Below are 19,753 nucleotides of genomic sequence, written 5' to 3'. Positions count from 1 at the left end.
AACTGATAAATTAATCTTTAAATGTAAGCACTGTTTGCAATCTTTGTCATTATTATAATAGTTCACTGCATAAAGCTGCGTTACATACCTCAATAACAAATTTTACAGTAGTGAATATGTTTGTCTTTTTGATCTTGTAAGTTGCAATGGCTTTGATAAGTTTCAACACTGTATAAAAACAGTAAGTATCAGTTGTATACAAAGTGACCTACATTGAATTTTGAGCCACATTGACCAATGAAAATGGTTCAAATTCAACAAGGAAAGTCTAAGAACAGAATCAAAAGGAATATCTTTAATATGTCTTCAGTTACAGACATGCAAACATGAAAAATAATGTTTTTGGCACTCAAGACAAGTATTTTCTTATGCGAGTGTTTTGATAGAGGGAAACAAGATATATTTCTAGTTTCAACATTATTTGTTCTTCAGACATTCCTCTTTAAAAGAGAAATGTATCAGCTATACGCAAAGGGTCCCACTTTTGGTTTTTGACTGCTGAAAATGTGTGAAAGGGCTCTAAATCTCTGGTGAAATTTCCATATACAAAAAAGTGAATAAGTAAATCAGTTCATGTTTGTCTTTATGTAGAAAAATATCAAAACAAAACTAAAGAATTATTTAAAAAATGTGGTTGATTTGACACTGAATGACCCAACTGCAGTCGCTCCGCTGACCTGAATACAGATATATTGCAAATGTTTAAGTGTGAAGCCATGCATTTTTCATGCATGATTACACCATGATACAATAAACACACTGATTGCTTTTTGTGTTTTCAGTTAGCTTGTGGTTAGCATGCTAGCATTGTTATTGTATGACCTAACAAACCCATCAATACAACACTATAGACTTAATATATACACATTACAAAATCAGTTTACACCTGATATGACATCATATCTTTGTTAAATTTCAGCGAGTAAGATAATGTGCTGGTTTTAACTGGTTTAAGATGACCATCAAACAAGACCCTTATAAAACCACCAAAAAGAGCAGCTTGATCATTTTGGGAGACTAGACTTGCATGTGTACGCTGTTTTCCCCCAGTGGGGATAGAATTACCACAATATTTATTCATAGGAATGACAATTTATCTAACTGATTCTGGGCTTATAAAACAGCTCCTGTGAAATAAATAGCAGACACAACGAGTGGCTCAATTAACCAGCAGGAAACACTTTTACTGCAAACTTTGACGTTACATCCAGCTTGTTTTCATTTAGTGACGAATGGTTTGGCCCAAGTCTTAGTCGAGTTGAAAACGAGACAAATGTGCCCCATATTCAGAGCCAATCAAACCCAAAACCACAGACTTAGAAGATCTTAATGACGAGAGCAGAGGTGATTGTAGTCGCCCTGTTTACAACAAAGTATGCTAATGTGCACAAGATGTGTTTGTGTTCATTAGCAGAGATCCGTGTGTCCTTTTACTGAGCGCAGGAGGTCGGATCTCTTCCATGTTCATGTGATTGAGCCACATGAAACGTTTTCTCTGCCACTTCATTAGTGCGGTCCACATGTATTGCTTTATCTAACAGGAAACACATCATATAACACGGCTCCATCCTGACCCGCAGGCCTGACCCAGATCCTCCAGCTTCATGTTGGCAGTGTGGTTTATGCATCTTTGTAAACAATGGATTTCTGATCCAGTGTACTGCAAACATATAAGAGGAACTCCTCCGTGTCTTGTTTAGCTGTTTAAGCCCCATCTGTCCAGCAAGGGATTTATGTTTTAAAAAATGTGCATGTCAGAATTGCTATCAGTTGGTTTGATAGCAGGCACAGGATGTCAATATAAGTTGGACATGATGTTGGACAGATGTTGCATTTTGGTTGATAATGAAAATCGGGTTGAAGGATTATTTGATGCCAAATTGATATTGACCTAATGTTGTATTTTGGTTACCTAAACTCAACAAATATCAACCTCAGCTGACGTCAGTAATGGACATCAAATTGACATTGACAGTAGACATTGAATTGACATTGAATTTTGAATTATGTGTGAGCATTTATCTAGTGACAAATAGACACTGTTATACAGTAATGAAAAATGTTTTTGTAGTTTTTAAATAAATAATTGCATGGATTACAGTAATTTTCATGGCAAAGAAGGACTATGCAATTCATCTGATCACTCTTCATAACATTCTGGAGTATATGCAAATTGCTATTATAAAAACTTAAGCAGCAACTTTTCCAATTTCCAATATTTATGTAATTCTCAAAACTTTTGGCCACGACTGTACATTGTTATATTGACAACATGACTAAGCATTTTGACTGTCTTATCCGTAAACTATGACACAAGGACTTGTCATTCTGATGGCACTGACATGTTCATTGACACAGATATTTATTTTTGAGAGACGAACTAAAGATTTTGAGCAAGAGATTGGCTCTTGCAGGTAATCCATTGTGTTTTGCTATTTGTATGAGTTGTTTTGAGAAATGCACTTACTGTTTTGCAAATCTCAAGGATGATTCGAGAAATGTACCAAAGCAACTGAGAAAAACTGTAAATTAGGTAAAACAGATACTATTAAAATAATTTTAATTTTAATTTTTTATAATTTTTTTATATTGCAGTAATGGCATCAAAAAATCTTAATGGTCCTAAAATGGGGATTATTTAGGAGTATGTTTTTGTATGAACATTTTTGCCATTAAAAAAAGTGAAGTGCACAATTAGCAAAAAAACTGCAAAAATAAGGCAAATTGTTTCCCTAAACATGCATATTAAGATTTTTTTTTTATGTAACAAAATAAATGTAAAAAATAAATAAATAAATGCAGAAATTCACTTCAGATGCTATTTAAATATTTAATTTATTAATTAGTTATTTTATTTGTGAAACAAAATCTAAACTTTTGTATACACATTACTCTAATTCGGTAATGCAAATGTTTTGTGATTTGTTAAATAAATGAACAAGTTAAATTCACTAAAATGTGCTATTTAAACAAATATTTAAATTATATGTCATAATTTTTGATTTTATGCTGTTCGTGACTTACACAATTTAGGACAGTCGGTACTGAATGATTTGGGAATGCGTGTGTCCTTATGGTTTCATCAGTTACTGTCATGATTTCATTTTCTGGTGCTACAGAGTGATTAGTCACATGACATTTACAATTTAGGTGATTGGCTCAAATAAATGTCAGAGGTAAACGAGTAAAGATGTCTGATTAAGTACTCCCAGTGCTAGCCAAGTAAGTGCCATTAAGACGAATGGGAACGCTAACTGATAGCTCTCTAGGTAGCATAGACTTTGTTAGTTCACATTAATTCACAAATTGTTGATTTAATATCAATATCAATTTATCATATATTTAACTCAGGGAATATGTCTCAGGGTCAAGAATATTGTTATCAGCCGTGTTCCTCCTGAGATGATACATGTCAAAGATAAATGGTCTAGTGATCTTGATGTAGTAACTTAATACTTAACTTAATACTAAAGCAAATAGCAACAGATAAACATTACATCCCACACTGTAATGCTATCATTCTGCTGACCTATCGTCTGTTTTTATTTCACAATACCAAACCCACATGCGTCAAAATATGCCCCTTTAATGCATTTTTGCCAAAAGCATTAAAAACCAAAAGTTATTAATGGGGTCATATGATGTTGCTAGAAGGAACATTATTTTGTATATTTGGTGTAATGAAATGTGTTTATGCGGTTTAAGGTTAAAAAAACACATGATTTTCTACATATTGTACATTATTGTTTCTCCTCCATGCCCTGCCTTTCTGGAACGTGTAGATTTTTACAAAGCTCATCAGTTTGAAAAGTGAGGTGTGCTCTGATTGGCCAGCTATCCCGTGCCTCGTGATTGGCCGAATGCTTTAAGCATGTCATGAAAATGTTACGCCCCTCACCATACTGTGATGCCTTGTCCCGGCACAACAAGACAAAAACAATAAAACCCATTACAAACGAGCCATTTGTTGCATCCAGTGGGGACATAATTAGGGATTAGAATGACTTTTACTGTGTTTTTATGCATTGCGTTGATTTCATGGTTTGATGTGGATGTTGTATCCAGAGGCTCGGAAGTATTAACCCACAGAGGCAGAACGTGGGGGCAATTAAAGAGCAGCGGACAACACTTCCTCCCCAGCGGCACACAGGAAATGATTCAACGGCCTGCACATCCACTTAATTCAGACATTATGGATGCTTACACATGCTGTGTCCGAAACCGCTCCCTATCCACTATATAGTTGTAATGATAAAAACCTTTGTATTCATCCGGAAGAAGGAGGCGGGAACCGGCGGACAATCAAACGACATTTAATAATTCAAAATAAACACAAAACAGCGCATCAGCCCCTCACGGACGACTGATGCGCGCAAAATAAAAACCAAAACACAACTAAAAGCCCAGGCCTGGTCCTCTCTCGTCCTTCACTGTCGTCGCTCCAGTTTTATATCCTTCCATCTCCTACGTGGGACTCGAGACCGGCGGTGGGCCGCAGGTGCCACTGATTTGCCCAATCACTGCCGGCCTCACTCGTGTTCCCACGTCCCTCGGCCCCGCCCCACTCGCCACATACCCCCATCGCCCCTCGCAGGCCGGGGGGTACCCACGAGACTGCGCTCTACTCCCCCCCCCTCCCTCCGGGGGGGACCGCTCACGGGAACCTGCGGGAACCTGGGGGTAGGACAGACGAGGCGAGAGAAAAGGAGATGGAAGGAGGAGCGACAGAGACAAGAGAGGGGAGAGAAAAAAAAAAAAAATTCCGGTTCCCAGACGCACTGCTGCTCGGCCCTCCACCGGCTGGGCGATCTCCTTCGCGGTGCCTGGCGGTGGCACTGGACGGCCCTCGGCGGACGGCACGACACCCCTCCGCCGCCCGGTGGACGGCAACGGCTCCTCCGGTTTTGGGCAGCCGGCAGGAGTCCCCCGTTCCCTGCTCCTCCGGATACCTTCACGGAGGCAGCAGGCTCCGGCCCCCTGGCGAACGGCGCCGACTCCTCCGCTCCCTCACGGAGGCAGCCGCCCCTCCCTATCGTGGGCAGTCGGCAGCGAGCTCGCCCGTCCCCGGCAACTCGCTCCAGTCCACCGCCTCGAGCGTCCATGGCGTCATCCTCCTCGCCAGCTCGATGGCACCGCGGATTCACCACAGCGGCGAGGGATCTTCAGCAGCGCGTCCCTCCTTCTCCCGGGCTTTGGCACCACTGTAATGATAAAAACCTTTGTATTCATCCGGAAGAAGGAGGCGGGAACCGGTGGACAATCAAACGACATTTAATAATTCAAAATAAACACAAAACAGCGCATCAGCCCCTCACGGACGACTGATGCGCGCAAAATAAAAACCAAAACACAACTAAAAGCCCAGGCCTGGTCCTCTCTCGTCCTTCACTGTCGTCGCTCCAGTTTTATATCCTTCCATCCCCTACGTGGGACTCGAGACCGGCGGTGGGCCGCAGGTGCCACTGATTTGCCCAATCACTGCCGGCCTCACTCGTGTTCCCACGTCCCTCGGCCCCGCCCCACTCGCCACAATAGTGTACTATATGGGGTGTCAGCCATTTTGTAGTGCTGTCCGAATTCTGAGTAAACTACTTCATTCCCTACATTTGTCCACTACTTTTTACCAGACTGTATAAAAACATGGACGTAGTGTCCGTGGCGTGACGTCACCCGTAGACTCCTGAAGAGAGTTTTTGAAGCCTAAAGTGTGCAGAGCGAGCCGTTGCCATCTTGGCAGCGCGTCACCGCGCGACTCTCCCGGACAATCGAAAATGGGCAAAAGGGCGGGAGCTGGTTGCTGAAGCCACGCCCACCTAGCGCGACGGCTGTGACAGCAGTGACAATTCACCTGTCACTCAAGTGGCCACGCCCTTAATTATGCAGAACTTTAAGGCTTAATATAATTTAAACGGATGAGTTATAAAAAAATTCACCCCCCTCACAGTTGTCATGAAGGGCAAAATTAGCTATATAGACCAAAATCATTTTTTGCACCAGGCTGAAAACATGTTTTTTTCTGCTCTAAAGTTGGGTATTTTAACATGGGTCTATGAGTCTATGGGATTGACTCTCTTTTGCAGCCAGCCTCAAGCGGCCAGTCGATGAATTGCAGTTTTAGTCACTTCCTTATTGGCTTCACTAGAGGGAGCGGTAGGTTGTCGCTCGCTTTTTACCCACAATTCATTCTGATTTCGAGTGTACAACCGATGTACACCATAGACAGTAAAAGAAATGGACACAGCGACCCCATTGGAACTCAATTGAGACAAGTGAAGCCCATTTTTAGCAATTTTTAGCACTTCCGTTTCTGATGCGCAGACTCAAACTAAGCTTGATGATGTAAGCAACCTGTCTGACAGATGCAAATCTTCTAGTAGCTGTGCGTGCAAACTGCCATCATTAATCTTGCAGAGACGGCAAGCTTGAGCGGGGAGTTCTTTGGCGTAAGTGAGCAGGAGTAAATATTCTGATTAATTATTTTGTATAGTATTTTAAAATGTAACGCCAGGGCTTGTATCTATGGGCTTCTCTCTTGACGTCTCCCCAATTGCCTGCGAGCTTCTCCTCCTTTCTTTACGGTAATTTCTCTACTGTGCGACAGAGAGTCTAGTGGTTATGACGCAATCGTTAGCCTATTTTTACAAAAACTGTTTCTATGGGGCCATAATGTAACATAGAAGGTAATGGAGCCCTTTATACATTGTCGTGTATCTTTAGAAATAAATAATGGACAAATTGAGTCTTTAAACGCCGCAGATGTAAAGTTATTCGCTGTCAAAGTGACGCCAAAATGAATGGGAGTCAATGGGATGCTAACGCAAGTGAAGTTCTGCTACAAGATGGCGGAACTTCAACTTCCGGTCGACTTCCTTCCCGCCTGATGTACACTCGCTGAAGCACTATTTCCCACAATCCAATGCGGAGTAGCGTCGATCTGGAAGCAAGAGCGGGAGCAAGCGAGTTTGAATGAGAGATGAAGTTTACATCTTTATTATTTCTGTTTGAACGTTTTTCCTACATTATTTATATTAAAATATGTTATGTAGGCAATAACTCAGTTTAATATTTGACTAGTTTACTGAGGTGGCATCGTTGTTAACTTACAAAAATGATGATAATTTGGAGGATAATTAAAATTTTTTCGTTAATAACAGGTAGTGTATTCTGATGTAAAATTAACGGTCGCCCGAGGACGCTCTACAACCATCTTATCTGAGCTCAAAACGCTGCTTGAGCGAGTGTCAAGATACTAAAAAAAATAATTACAGAATTATGAACGTGTTTATGTGTGTTTATTTTTGTTCTCAGGACGTTATTTTAATAGCATTTAATAATTATGAACATAAAAGCATTACCAAAAAAAAAAAATTATATACCATCGAGAAACCACAAAGCGACGCCGAGGTACTGCAATATAAAGTAATTTTGAGTATTATTGTTAAAGTATTATTTTCTTAAATTAGGTACATGTAATATAAAAGTACATATGGCAATGTTTTTGCAACAGCTCCAAGTCTCACGCGCAGTGTAGGCTATACTTCACTGCCCGAATCCGTTCACTTATTTATTTGTTCACTCCTTCCTGATATAGTGAACTCAACTGCCATACACTATCTATGGATTAGTGAATGAGTGAATGAGTGAATGAGTGAGCGATTTCAGACACAGCAACAGACTCAGCCTGGCCATAGAGTTAAGGTAATTTAGATTTAGTCTCCCACTAGGTGGCAGGCATGGCTAATCAATGTGCGTCTTGCCTTGAAGAAGCCTCATAAAGCATGTGCGGTTAAGAGAATGGTGAGTGTTTTCTGTCTTTTTACTTTTCTCGAGGCATAAACTGATATGTAATCACTCCCAACGTGCGTATAAAGCTGTAAGCATTACAATGGCTAGAAACCACATTGAGAGTTGGCTGGAGACAGTAGTACAATGCATATGAGAACATGCATGAGTGAAAACAGGATTCTGTCGCGTGAAAAACGGATGACTTTATTACCGATCATACCAACGCACGGAAACGTTGAGTTTATTAAAAGCACGTTTGGTCGTCGGGTGCAAAATCACTTTACATGTTGTCATGGGCCAAGGGCCCATGGCTGACAGGGGGCCCAACAAATAGGTAAAAACTAATTACATTTTTTTGATTATATTAAACACTGTATAAACATCATCGAGTATATTTCAAATAATAATAAATTGAATGATGGCGTCCTTGGTTTTACTTATTTTGGCAATAAAAGTTAAATATCACCATTGACCAAAAAATAAAACATCCATTTTGACCGACCACCCCCCTGTATCTGCATGAAATGGTTTGGTCCTGCCTTAGCACACTCATCAGTGACGGTGTTTAGTTAGTTGCAGACAGTCAATCAATGCACGGCGCGCTAATAAATAATAAAATGCGAACTAGCAATCTAAAACAATGGCCTCAGCACCCGAAGGGGCAGGGATGAGGTGACCAGACGACCCGTTTTTCCCGGGAGTCACAATTAGTTGTTGATTAACTTAAAATTAATGAAGGCGGGATAGGCGGAATCACGCTGACAGATGTTCTTGCGCGCGCTCCATTTCCTCAGTTCTTATATACAGCACACGATCTGTTCTCAGCACTCAAATACACACAGAGCAGTCCAGATGTTTATTGTGTAGACTATCTCACGTAAATACAGTCGGTTATGGATTAAGTGAACGTGAACAGGTGTGTGAAAACTGAACGTGAGTCAGTATTTGAGGCATGCCTTCCGTCTGAAAAGGACAACATTCCAAATTAAATATCCATGTCATTAATTTTAACCAACAAAAGGCGTTAAATAAATGTATACATGTTAAGTAAAACCTACAATATCTGAAAAATGAGTTTAATTCGTATCTTTATTGTATTTGTCTTATTGTGTTTCTTTAACACACACACATATATATATATATATATATATATATATATATATATATATATATATATATATATATATATATATATATATATATAAGTTGCTCCTTTTTCACTTCTGTTAAATGGAAAGTTCACCCAAAAATGAAAATTGTCCTAATTTATTCAAGATTTTCCAAATGTTTTCCTTGATTAGGATTTCTCATAAGCTTAATTGATTTGTTCTAAAGAGAGAAGAATTATTATAAGAATGATTATTTTAATTTGAAAACTACATATAAATTAGCTACCACTGTGTAAACGACTTAGCATCATTCCAGGGACTCCAGGGAGGCATAAGTGCCTTTCACCTTGTTGGAAACATTATTTTAAGGTAAAAAATGTTACATAGTGTTGCTTTATGGACATTTTTATGGTGGCTTTTAATTTTGCATCAAATAGTGAACTGCATACTGTATGCAGACTTGCATTTACAAATCACCAGCAGTAAATATTGTGCTAGTACTAGTATTGAACTACAAGCAGCAAGACAGTTGTAAGTCTTTGATTAGAGTTATGTAAAGCTTTTGATGGGACAGTGTCCTAGAGATGTGGTGACAACAGCTGCGCAGAGGGGGCCCTTAGATTTTTTTGTCATGGGGCCCAAAATTCCTGGCAGCGCCCCTGGGTGTTGTTTGAACATAAATGTTTGTTGGAAGTGTGTGTACACGTCAATCCTAAAATGATAAGAATCCACCCAGGGTTTTTTTTTTTTTATATATATAAAGCAATAACCCCCAAGAAGCCATGGTTTACAGTGAATTTATAACAGATAAGGGGCATTGTTAGGTACGACGCGAACTGGAGTGCCTAAACCCCTTAGCTGTTATAAATTCACTGCAAACCACAACTTCACTTATTGCTTCTAGAAAGCTTTTTTTTCAACATATGTATCAAGGTTTTACAGAATAAAACAAAGTAAATAAAATGCAATGATATTGGTTCAAACATTATCATCTGCCAAACAATGTAGTTCCTCAGAAAATGTTGTGGTTGCAACAAAGTGGTTGACGAGCAACACAGACATAAAAAAGGTGTATGTTTGTGGAATAATTTACAACAGCTTCAAACACGACTCAACCAATCAGAATCAAGGACTGGCCAAAACTATCCATTTTATGATCCCTATTTTAAAATCCTCTTTCTCAAATCAGGCTGTTCTGAGATTCCTGGCACAATGATCTAGTTCTGCACAGGCCCCTCCTACAATAGTTTGACTGACAAGACCGTCTTACCTTAGACCTGCCCTGAGTGAGCTGAGAGCTGTCTGCCTTTTTGTTAACTTAAGAATCATATCAACTTGTGGAAAATGTGCATCCGATGACCCCTTTAAATAGTCCCACTCTTTATATTCCTGCTCACTACATGGGTTTTCTCAGATCGAATATCTGATTTGTTAAAAGGGTTCTATTACACTTGGCCACATAAACGTGTCTCAGCAAAACAGATTTTTAATTTGATCTTCAATTCCGCACTATATTCAAATTAAACAGAGTTCACATCAAAGAAAGCAACAGATATGCGCTGTCCAATATTTGAAGATCAAAGACTTGGTATGTTTAAAGGTAAGTATCAGATAAACTAAAAATGGAGGTAACTTTCTGGCTATGTAAGTAGCCATAGGAAATTATTATCTCAACATAACATGTTTCAGGGTTAGTTTACTTCAGAGGTATCATGCATTATATGCTAATAATAAAGCACTAATATAAGAAATATATAAGGTAATATTCTAATATGGTTAATATTTATTGTATTGCAAATATAATAGTTATCTGTAAACTGTAAAATTATGACAAGGTTATGTTCATTTTATTATTATATATTTATTATATTTTATCATCTCACAGTCACACATCATGAATCTTTTTTTATATAATAGATTTCTATAATAAAAAGACATATTTACTCTGGCGATTTATATAATTAGCATCAAGCTATAATTCCTATTCTCAAGGATTAATATTAAATGCAAAAGAAATGAAAAATTCATGAAGTGACCAGATATAAACAGGCCCTTATAAAGTCAAGCATTCTGTTTGGCTGTCCATGTTTTAAATCATTTATCACCTGAAATGTATTTATTTTTTCACATTTTTAAGAACGGTAACTTTAACCATAACGATGTGTCCCTTGAAACCAATCACATCATAGCCTTGATGTCATTGAATTTCAGTAAGAGTCGTGCAACACTCAATCGCCGTTAATGGAAAAACGGTCTGGTCTCCTTTCCAACGCACTGCATTAGCTTTAGCCATTACACATTTTTGGCTAATGCTTGCAGGCTTGGCTTCTAGTGGCTTTGAGTTTAATATGAGTATTTATACCGGGATGCATTCTGATTGGCTGTCACTGTTATTATCGAACATGAGCTGGGAAAAAATCGTTCTGAAAGTAATTCCGACCAACCATAACGTTCCCATGTGACTTTATCATTACAGTTGTTGTGTCTAGTTCCTTATTCTCATATAATTAGGACAGTTATTAAAAGTTTAGTCACTGTTGGTTATAGTTGTTGTCTGTGGTGTGAATGGGCAGAGTTAGCATTTCCTGATCCTGTTTCTTCCATCATTAAGCTTTCTTTTATACTTCTCAATAAAAAGTTAAATAATAAAATGAAGCTAGATTTCTAAGGTTTTCTGAGTGTTTTAGAGCATTGTTATGTGGTTGCTAGGGCATTACGGGTGTAATATTTGAGTCTCTGTGACCTTCTGGTTTCTAAATATGGTTCAGATTCATATTCAGTGCAAGTCTTTGAGATTTATCAAACTTTCTAGACCAGCTTTTGTCATCTGTCCAATGAAAATCTTATCAAATTTAAAGCACACCTTTATTCAACAAGTCACATAATTGTAACAATGGTTTGTTCAAATCTCTAACCCTTAAATGTAAGTCTTAAATATAAGCTACAAAGCAAATTAAATGTAAACATGACCTGTCTGGGCAATGGCCACTATAGAATACATTTTTGATGAGTAAGGTCATAAAATGAACACTAGTATACTCTCTGAAGGGGTGTGTGTTAATGTTGTGGACTTTATTACTGAAACAGACAGAGTAAGGGGATCTGTAATGATGTCAGCAGGACACAGTGTGTTTAATTCATTATTGTTCTAGGGTTCTCTTTGAATGTCATTGCTGATTCCTGCTGCCAACTAGTGAGTAAAACCTGATGAGTCCCTAGTGGAATAGATATGTCTAACATTTTCAGACATTTGAATGACTATATCGTCCCCTTGGTACTAAGGTTATTATTGGCACATTAGTGCAAAAACATCAACATTCGAGCAAACCTTTTTTAATTTTTGAATGCATCTTTTTGTCTTATTGTGCAAGATTCTTTAGTGCATGTAAAGTGTCTGCCTTTGTAATCTTTTTACAGTCTTTTTTATTTATAGTGTAACTTGCTCGACTCTTAACTACAAAAATTGTAGTTAGTAACATTATCGATTACATTACAAATGTTATGTTATATAATCAGACTACTTTTAGATTACCTTTGACCTAACTTGTTTATCATGTTGATTTTGAATAGCATAATCTTGTGCCATATTGATATAAAATGCAAAGAGAAGGAAAATGTATTCCATTTGTTGGATATAACACACATGAAGTGCATTACACATAACATTACGTCAAGGTTTCCCAGACTGGGATTCATGTAGAAACTACATGGTAAATAAAAATGAATGTCCTTTTCGGTAGTTGATGGAATATCAGTATGTTGAGAAAACATTTCCTAAAATGGACAATTTTAGAATGTTATAGCTACCTGTAACCTGACTAATAACTCATCTGTGTGTGAATGTCCCCAAAACCGAAGACTTTCTGTATGCATAAGCAGTGGGGCGTTTTAGAATAGAACATTTTAAAGATGAAAAAGAAGAATTAGGCAGAATCAATGTGAATCTGTTATCAACAATATATGAATACTTTTTTGCTATCTTGTGAATAAAATGCAATCATGTAATCAATAAAATGTAACTAGTCTGATTAGGAGTATTTTAAAATGTAATATAATTTAATTGCTAAGTACTTAATTTTTGGTATCTGATTATGAAATTCAGATTAGGCTAATTAATTTCTACTCAACACTTAATACGTGACATTTTGTAAGTTAAACGAATGACAAATTCTGTTCATGTTGATGCATGTTCAACGAAATAACGTGCATGCAATGCGTTGGCCAAACATTCGCATCTGTGTTTGTGTTTTTTTCTGTCTAAACCATAGACAGGATGTAATCTGTACAGTTTTGTGTAGTTGCTCAGAGCTGCTGGCCTTGGTTTTCCTACTGTTTATTCTGCAATCAGAGAAGACAATAGCGGATTTATGGATGTGGAGTTCTGGATTGGATGGATCATTATCGATGGGAATTATTAACTGCTTTAATGGGCCTTAACTATTGCTACTAAAGTTTTCCCATTCCAGTAATGTGTTATGAAATCTTACATAAAGCCAATGTGACCACAAGCCTACTTAGGGTCGTGGGTTCATGTGTTAAATTTCAGCCGGAAAATATTAGCAAGTTATCACATCAACACACAGTCTCTCATATGAACATTTTCATAGCTCACATTCATTATCGTGTACAAATTCGATTAGTCATCATGGCCTGGGTGATTTGGAGATTTGGCATCGTCGCAGAGGTGATGTCATAGATCGGAGTAGCCAGTAGGAAAGTTCTCATTTGTTTCAGACAAACAAGCAAACATAACCTTGCACTGGCCTACGATGATGACGTGTTTTTCTGGCAAGGCCAGCTCACCCTCTCATGGGGAGTCATGGAAAAACCATCTGGCATTTTCATCCCACCCAGAAATTTGATTTAACGAAGAACGCCCGCGCATACCTCTGTCTGGGGTCCACAAACGGAGAGTATCGCAAATGACCCACATTGCTGCTTTATCTCACAGCTGCCGCTGCTGATGCACTGGAAATTGTGAACAAAGTCCGGCAATACGTCCTTTTTAAAAAAAATTTTTTATAAAGCTGCTGCTATGATAATGTTTATTTTAACTTGATGATAAAATGTTTATTTCTCATGTGGGGCCCACTATGACCCATAAATACAACTGATGTCAAAATAACCCAGCATGCATGTCACTCCTAAAGTCTGGGCTTTTAAATGCCCCATTTGGAATGGTACCATGCCCTATTGCTAATTTAACAAACCTAGCAACCACATAGCAACAAACTAAAAACCAGCCAGAAACATTCAAATCGTCCACCATAACATTCTGGCAAAAAGACAGAATATCTAGAAATGTTTTAACAACCATGCAGAATACCTAGCAATGCTCTAGCAATCAGCTACAACACAGCAGCAACCACATTAATGTGTTAACAACCAGCTAGAACACCCAAGCAGCATTCTAGCAATCAGCGTTGGACGTAATGCCTCACTTACCAGCTAATTAATTACGGTAATTTATTGATATTTCTCTTGGAAAAGTAAAGTAAGGCATTACTTAGTAATTTAATTACTTCTGACGTAATTGCATAAAACACTATAGAACAATTCTGTATAAAACAGTAGGCAATTTAACATAAAAAGAGAACATCTATCGTTTTAGGGAACATTTTAAAATGTATATTTTTAATGCAACATTTTTACTTTAAATGAAATTACTTTTGAATAATTCTTAGCAATTTTATCTGATTTATTTAAAAGATTTAAAAGAGCAGAGCAGGTTCATGTCTAGCCTTGTATTTGTTCAGCTGGTTGAGGCTGATTATGGGATTTATTCATAAGTAATACAATACTTTTTTATAGAAAGTAATTTGTACAGTGTAATGCATTAAATCTCCATAATCATCGGGAAGAAGGAGGCGGGAACCAGCGGACAATCAAATTGAAACTTTAATAATTCAAAATAAACACAAAACAGCGCACCAGCCCCTCACGGACGACTGATGCGCTCAAATAAAAACCAAAACATAAACTAATGGCCAGGCCTGGTCCTCTCTCGTCCTTCACTGTCGTCACTCCAGTTTTATATCCTTCCATCTCCTCCATGGGCCTCGAGACCGGTGGGTCGAACAGGTGTAGTTCATCTCCAATCACTCCCCCGGCCTCGCTCCCACGTCCCTCGGCCCCGCCCCACTCGTCACATACAGTAATCTAATTACACTGTTGAAGATATAATTAGTATCTATTAATTTATAACTTTTTTTGGAGTAACTTATCCAACATGGCTAGTTGGCCAGTTGTCCAGTTGGCCAAAAACTCTAGCATCTACATAGCAACATGTTAAAAACCAGTCAGGGCACACTAGGAACCACATACTGTACCAATGTGTCCAAAAAAAGCCAGAACACCTATAGGAACAAATCTGAGGCACACGCTGAGTTTAGTTCAGCGTGCCGGCGCCTTATTACATTGTCTGCTAGGTTATATATTTGCTTCTAATTTATTAAATACAGGCAACTGATTGACAAAACATTGATCAAAATTAAGATACAATTTATACAAAACGAAAATCTTTTAAAAAAAGTTTTCTATAAAACAAAACTTAATGAAGTAGTCAAAATCATGTTTTACCAAAAACAGCGCTGTTGCTCCCCATGCAGTCTTCTTTGCCGCCTCCATCTCTACGTACAGACTGAGCTCGTGCGTCATCTTCATGCCAGTTATTCAGTTATGTATTTCAAAAATGTGTCTAGTACTATAAACATTTTATTACAAAAAAGGACCCGACCGACCGCAACCTGAATATCATTAAAAAATATTTTTGGATGACTCGTAACCGCGGGCGACCGCAGGCACCTGCTCATTTTGGATCAACCCCCGCATCACTGATCAGAGTTCATCTCTCACTGTCATTTAGCTCAGAAATGACGTAACCATTGCTGGGTTTCTATTACAGATTTGCACAAAAATTTTGCAGTATTTTATAAATGTTGCAAAAAAACCTATTGCATATTAACAGCATTTCAGTTAACCAATGTTATGCAGCTAAAACGTAAAGTTTTCTCTTGCAGTAAGTCATGGCGATGAATGTTGGAAGGTTTACAAATAATGCAGCCATCTCACTAGCCATTTTAAGTGTGTATTTTTAGTGAAGCAGCGTGGAGAGTCGCTCCTGAAGCTTGCCGTAGTATGGCTGGTATAAACACCAGCACTGACTAGAGTGGCCGTGTCAGAGACATATTGTGCCACAGACATGTGCAGTGTAAATATAGGGTTATCCAAGTGTTAATAGCAAGGAAAGTCCTTTATAATTGAGAGCGGCCACAAATTAGGTGTTTTTTGGAGGTTATAGTAAATTGATGAATGATCATGTGACTTATGTGACCTGTCAATGCAGAAAAACTATTTCTATTGCCACTTTGAGATATTTTTTCGAATTGCCTAAAAGACCACCTCATGCAAGTGCAAAATCTTTTTTTTGTGAGATATGGGAGTTTTTGCAAATTGACATTTTTCCATTAGGCAGATTTTCCATTCACTATATTTTTCAATTTTGTTTCAATTTGTGCAGTTTGACGGATAATGCAAGTGTGGCTCATGACAGTCAGGCTTGATTTATATTGAGACCCAAAACAAGGGGAAAAATCTGCAATATTTAACGTCTCGGACATGCCTCTGCTGGAAAAAAAAATGCAGCTCTCCTCAGAGAGGGCAAGAGAGGGCAAAACCCTTTGGGATATGTTCCCTGCTCCTAAAGAGAGCATGCATTAAGAATCCACACTGAGTGAACATGCTAGACACAGAGTTTATGAGTTCTTATACATATAGTCAGTTTCTCCACGGATTTCCTGCGTCCTCCATTTGACTGGAAATATGCTGTGTCATACACGAACGGTCGAAATGGGAACGCAAGAATGTTTGTGATGAATGAACAATGAACCCTCTAGTGAGTTTCTCCTGACCGGTGCAGGGTCTGGGCTGTTTGAGATCGTTACTGACATTATGTAAGACTTCTGTTTGAGGTCTGGTTTTGGCTGCTCTCCGATGTGCATCTGTCATGGGTGAGTAATATTGTGCAACAGACGTGTCGCTGAGGAAACGTTAAAGGTGTAGCTCATCCAAAAATGATTTATTCACCCCTGTGTAGATCCAAATCTGTGAGCTATTATTTTCCAGGAAACACACACGGAGAATTTGGAGAGAATCATTATAGCCTTTGGACATTCAACAGGTAAAAGTGGCCACTGCTGTCAAGCTCCAAATATGACAAAAAACATCAGGAAACAAGCATGAAATCTATACAACTCATGCTCTATATGAAAGATAACATAATTTAACTGATAATTTAACTGGTATAATGTTAATATACCAACTTATTGAAGTACTGAAATCTGTTTTGTACCTTTATAATACACTGGTAAGCACCAAAAGCAGGTGGTGATGAGAAAACAAAGCCCATCACAAGCATCTTTTAAATAATAAAAGAAGGTGCACAGTGTCATTTACACAAGCACTAAACACCATCATGGTGAGACTCATTAAACTGAAATATGCAATAAACATTCATTTAACAACAATATATGTAACGTACAACCCTAATAAACATAACAGATAAGAAAAAAATTAAAAGAAATCAAATTCAAACAAAATTTGAAATGCAACTCAGTGAATTATGGGAACGTCAGTTTTAGAGATGAGTCTCAAGCAGAATAACAACATATCATGTTATTGCAATATTGCAGTAGCTTTTTCAGAGTGCCTGTTGATTGTTTCTGGCCATATCTGGAGTTTGACAACATTACCAGATGGAGTTCAGTGTAAAATGAGGCATGTTTCAAAGCTAATGGCTCTTCACTTGCCATAGAGTTCAGTCCTGACTCAGCAGGAGTGTTCACTTGTAGATTTAGACAGCTGAAAACAACAAGGACAAAATCAAAAACAGACAAGCGTGGTTCTCCGGAAGCGCCTCTATGTCTCACCAAGAGACTTTTGAAAATGGCAACCAATTCTGAAGAAGCTACAGGAGATGAAACATTATAAATTTTGATGCTGCTTTTTGCTTTATTACATTTCTCAGCATTATTTGGTTGATGTTTGCAGTGCTGGGTAGTAACTGATTCCATGTATTCTAGATTACGTAATCAGATTCCAAAAAATAAATACTTGTAATTAAATTATATAAATTTTAAAATGCTCATAATCCGATTAGTCACTTTTTTATGAATTACATGATTGCAGATTATTCCCACAATGGCTGTTAATTATTCACAATTTATTGATTCTTTGTAATTCTTATCTTAATTTTTTTTTTCATGTCATGCAAGTTTTTGTTAGTAAAACCACTTTGAACTTAAATATTTTCTTGAAGTTAATATTTCAATAGTTTAACAACACATTTGCTTGTCCTCTCATGTTGGCTAATGTCATTAATGACACATTGTTTCTCTTTTCTTATATAACGAAAATTGCATTTATGAAATTTACCATGCCCTGTATGTCTGGGTTACACTTTAGTTTAAGGTGTTCTTGTTACAGTGTAATTATACATTTCACTACTGAGTAATAATATTTAACATGTACTTACTGTATGGTTAGTGCTAGCACTAGGGTTTGGTTTAGGGTTACTGGCATGTAGTTATTCATAAAGTGTTACCTATGTCTGTTATGCTTCTGAGCATTTCAATGAGCAAATAAAACAAATACAGGCACATGTGGTGCACAAGTCCAGCCACTTGAAAACAAACAGCATTGTTGTGCATTGTTTACTGCGGGGAAACATCTTAAACTACAGTAGCTGAAAAATGTGCCTAGATGAACCAAACTAAAGTTTACGACTGATGTGACGAATCAGAAATGAGATCTCTTTACTTGTTTGTTTCTCCTAGGCACCATTGAGCTGAAAGTCTATTGCTTTTCTTTCCTCAACAATATATCAAACTATGGTTAGATATGTTAAGATATCCACTTTAAAACTCTACTATTGAACTCATTTTTTTATTTCTCCTCTGGAATTGCACGGGGAACATCTGAGATATATAAGTTGATACATATTTACCATTTAAGTATAATGAAATATGAGAAACCTCAGAACAATAAACTTTCCTTCTGATGGGCTGGTCCATTAGACTTCCTCTTGACTTTGGTCTTTCATTAACCATTCCCTTGAGTGAAGAACTATTGAACACAGACCAAAGTTTCTTTGAAAAATGTCTCCGCATTTGTTTGTGATCAACTCGCGCTCTGAGAACGGCTTTGGTATCTTGTCTTACTCTTGGATGACTGATACGTTTGGCATGTAATGACTTAAGATGGGTTTCACAAATCTTAAGAAAAGCAAATATACAGCCATGTTATTATTATAAGGGAATTTAACAATAAATCTTTAATCTCTCCCCAGGGAAAAGTGAGAGTTTCGACGTCTCTGCTTGCATGCTCACACAACTATTGTGTTTAGTACTGTACAAATATATGAATGATGGTTTATTCAGAGAGCACTAAAAAAGATTTACTCCACAAGTGGCCCTTTCATTTTGACATGTCCTGAGCTGTCAGCGATTGATTGGTTGAGTGCTCTACCAATCTGAACTCTTGCTTATTTGAACAAGGAGCAGTAACCCAATATGTTAAGAGCTGAGATCACCAGGGAGCTCGTGGGTGGTGGTGGTAGCTCAGTGGTTAAAGATCAGGGCTGGAAGCCAAAAGGTCGTGGGTTCAGAATCCAGAAGGGGTTTGAGTTCAGAATAGGAAGGTTGCTGATTTCAACTTACATCATCATCGACCCTTTGAGCATGACATTTTAGGCCTGAAAGATACTCTTGCATGCAAGAAAGAGCATGTAAATGCTTCTAGTGATGCAATGCAATGATGTGACAAATATGACAGCTTATTTTATTATAGCCATGAGAAGACAT

At 37.9% G+C, this 19,753-nt stretch overlaps 1 long non-coding RNA gene across 1 annotated transcript in view; it reads left to right on the top strand.

Moving 5' to 3' along the window:
• The first annotated feature begins 7,670 nt into the window (after window positions 1-7,670).
• LOC132107191 (uncharacterized) overlaps window positions 7,671-19,753 on the top strand; it is a 50,823-nt gene continuing 38,740 nt past the window's right edge. The window contains exon 1 of the long non-coding RNA XR_009424245.1: window positions 7,671-7,797. This is a non-coding gene — a long non-coding RNA (uncharacterized LOC132107191). The remainder of the gene's footprint in view (window positions 7,798-19,753) is intronic.

Source organism: Carassius carassius, chromosome 27 (genome assembly GCF_963082965.1).
Source record: "Carassius carassius chromosome 27, fCarCar2.1, whole genome shotgun sequence".
Lineage (NCBI taxonomy): Eukaryota > Metazoa > Chordata > Actinopteri > Cypriniformes > Cyprinidae > Carassius > Carassius carassius.
The sequence above is the reverse complement of the archived record's forward strand: the minus strand, read 5'-3'. Positions and strand labels throughout refer to the sequence as shown.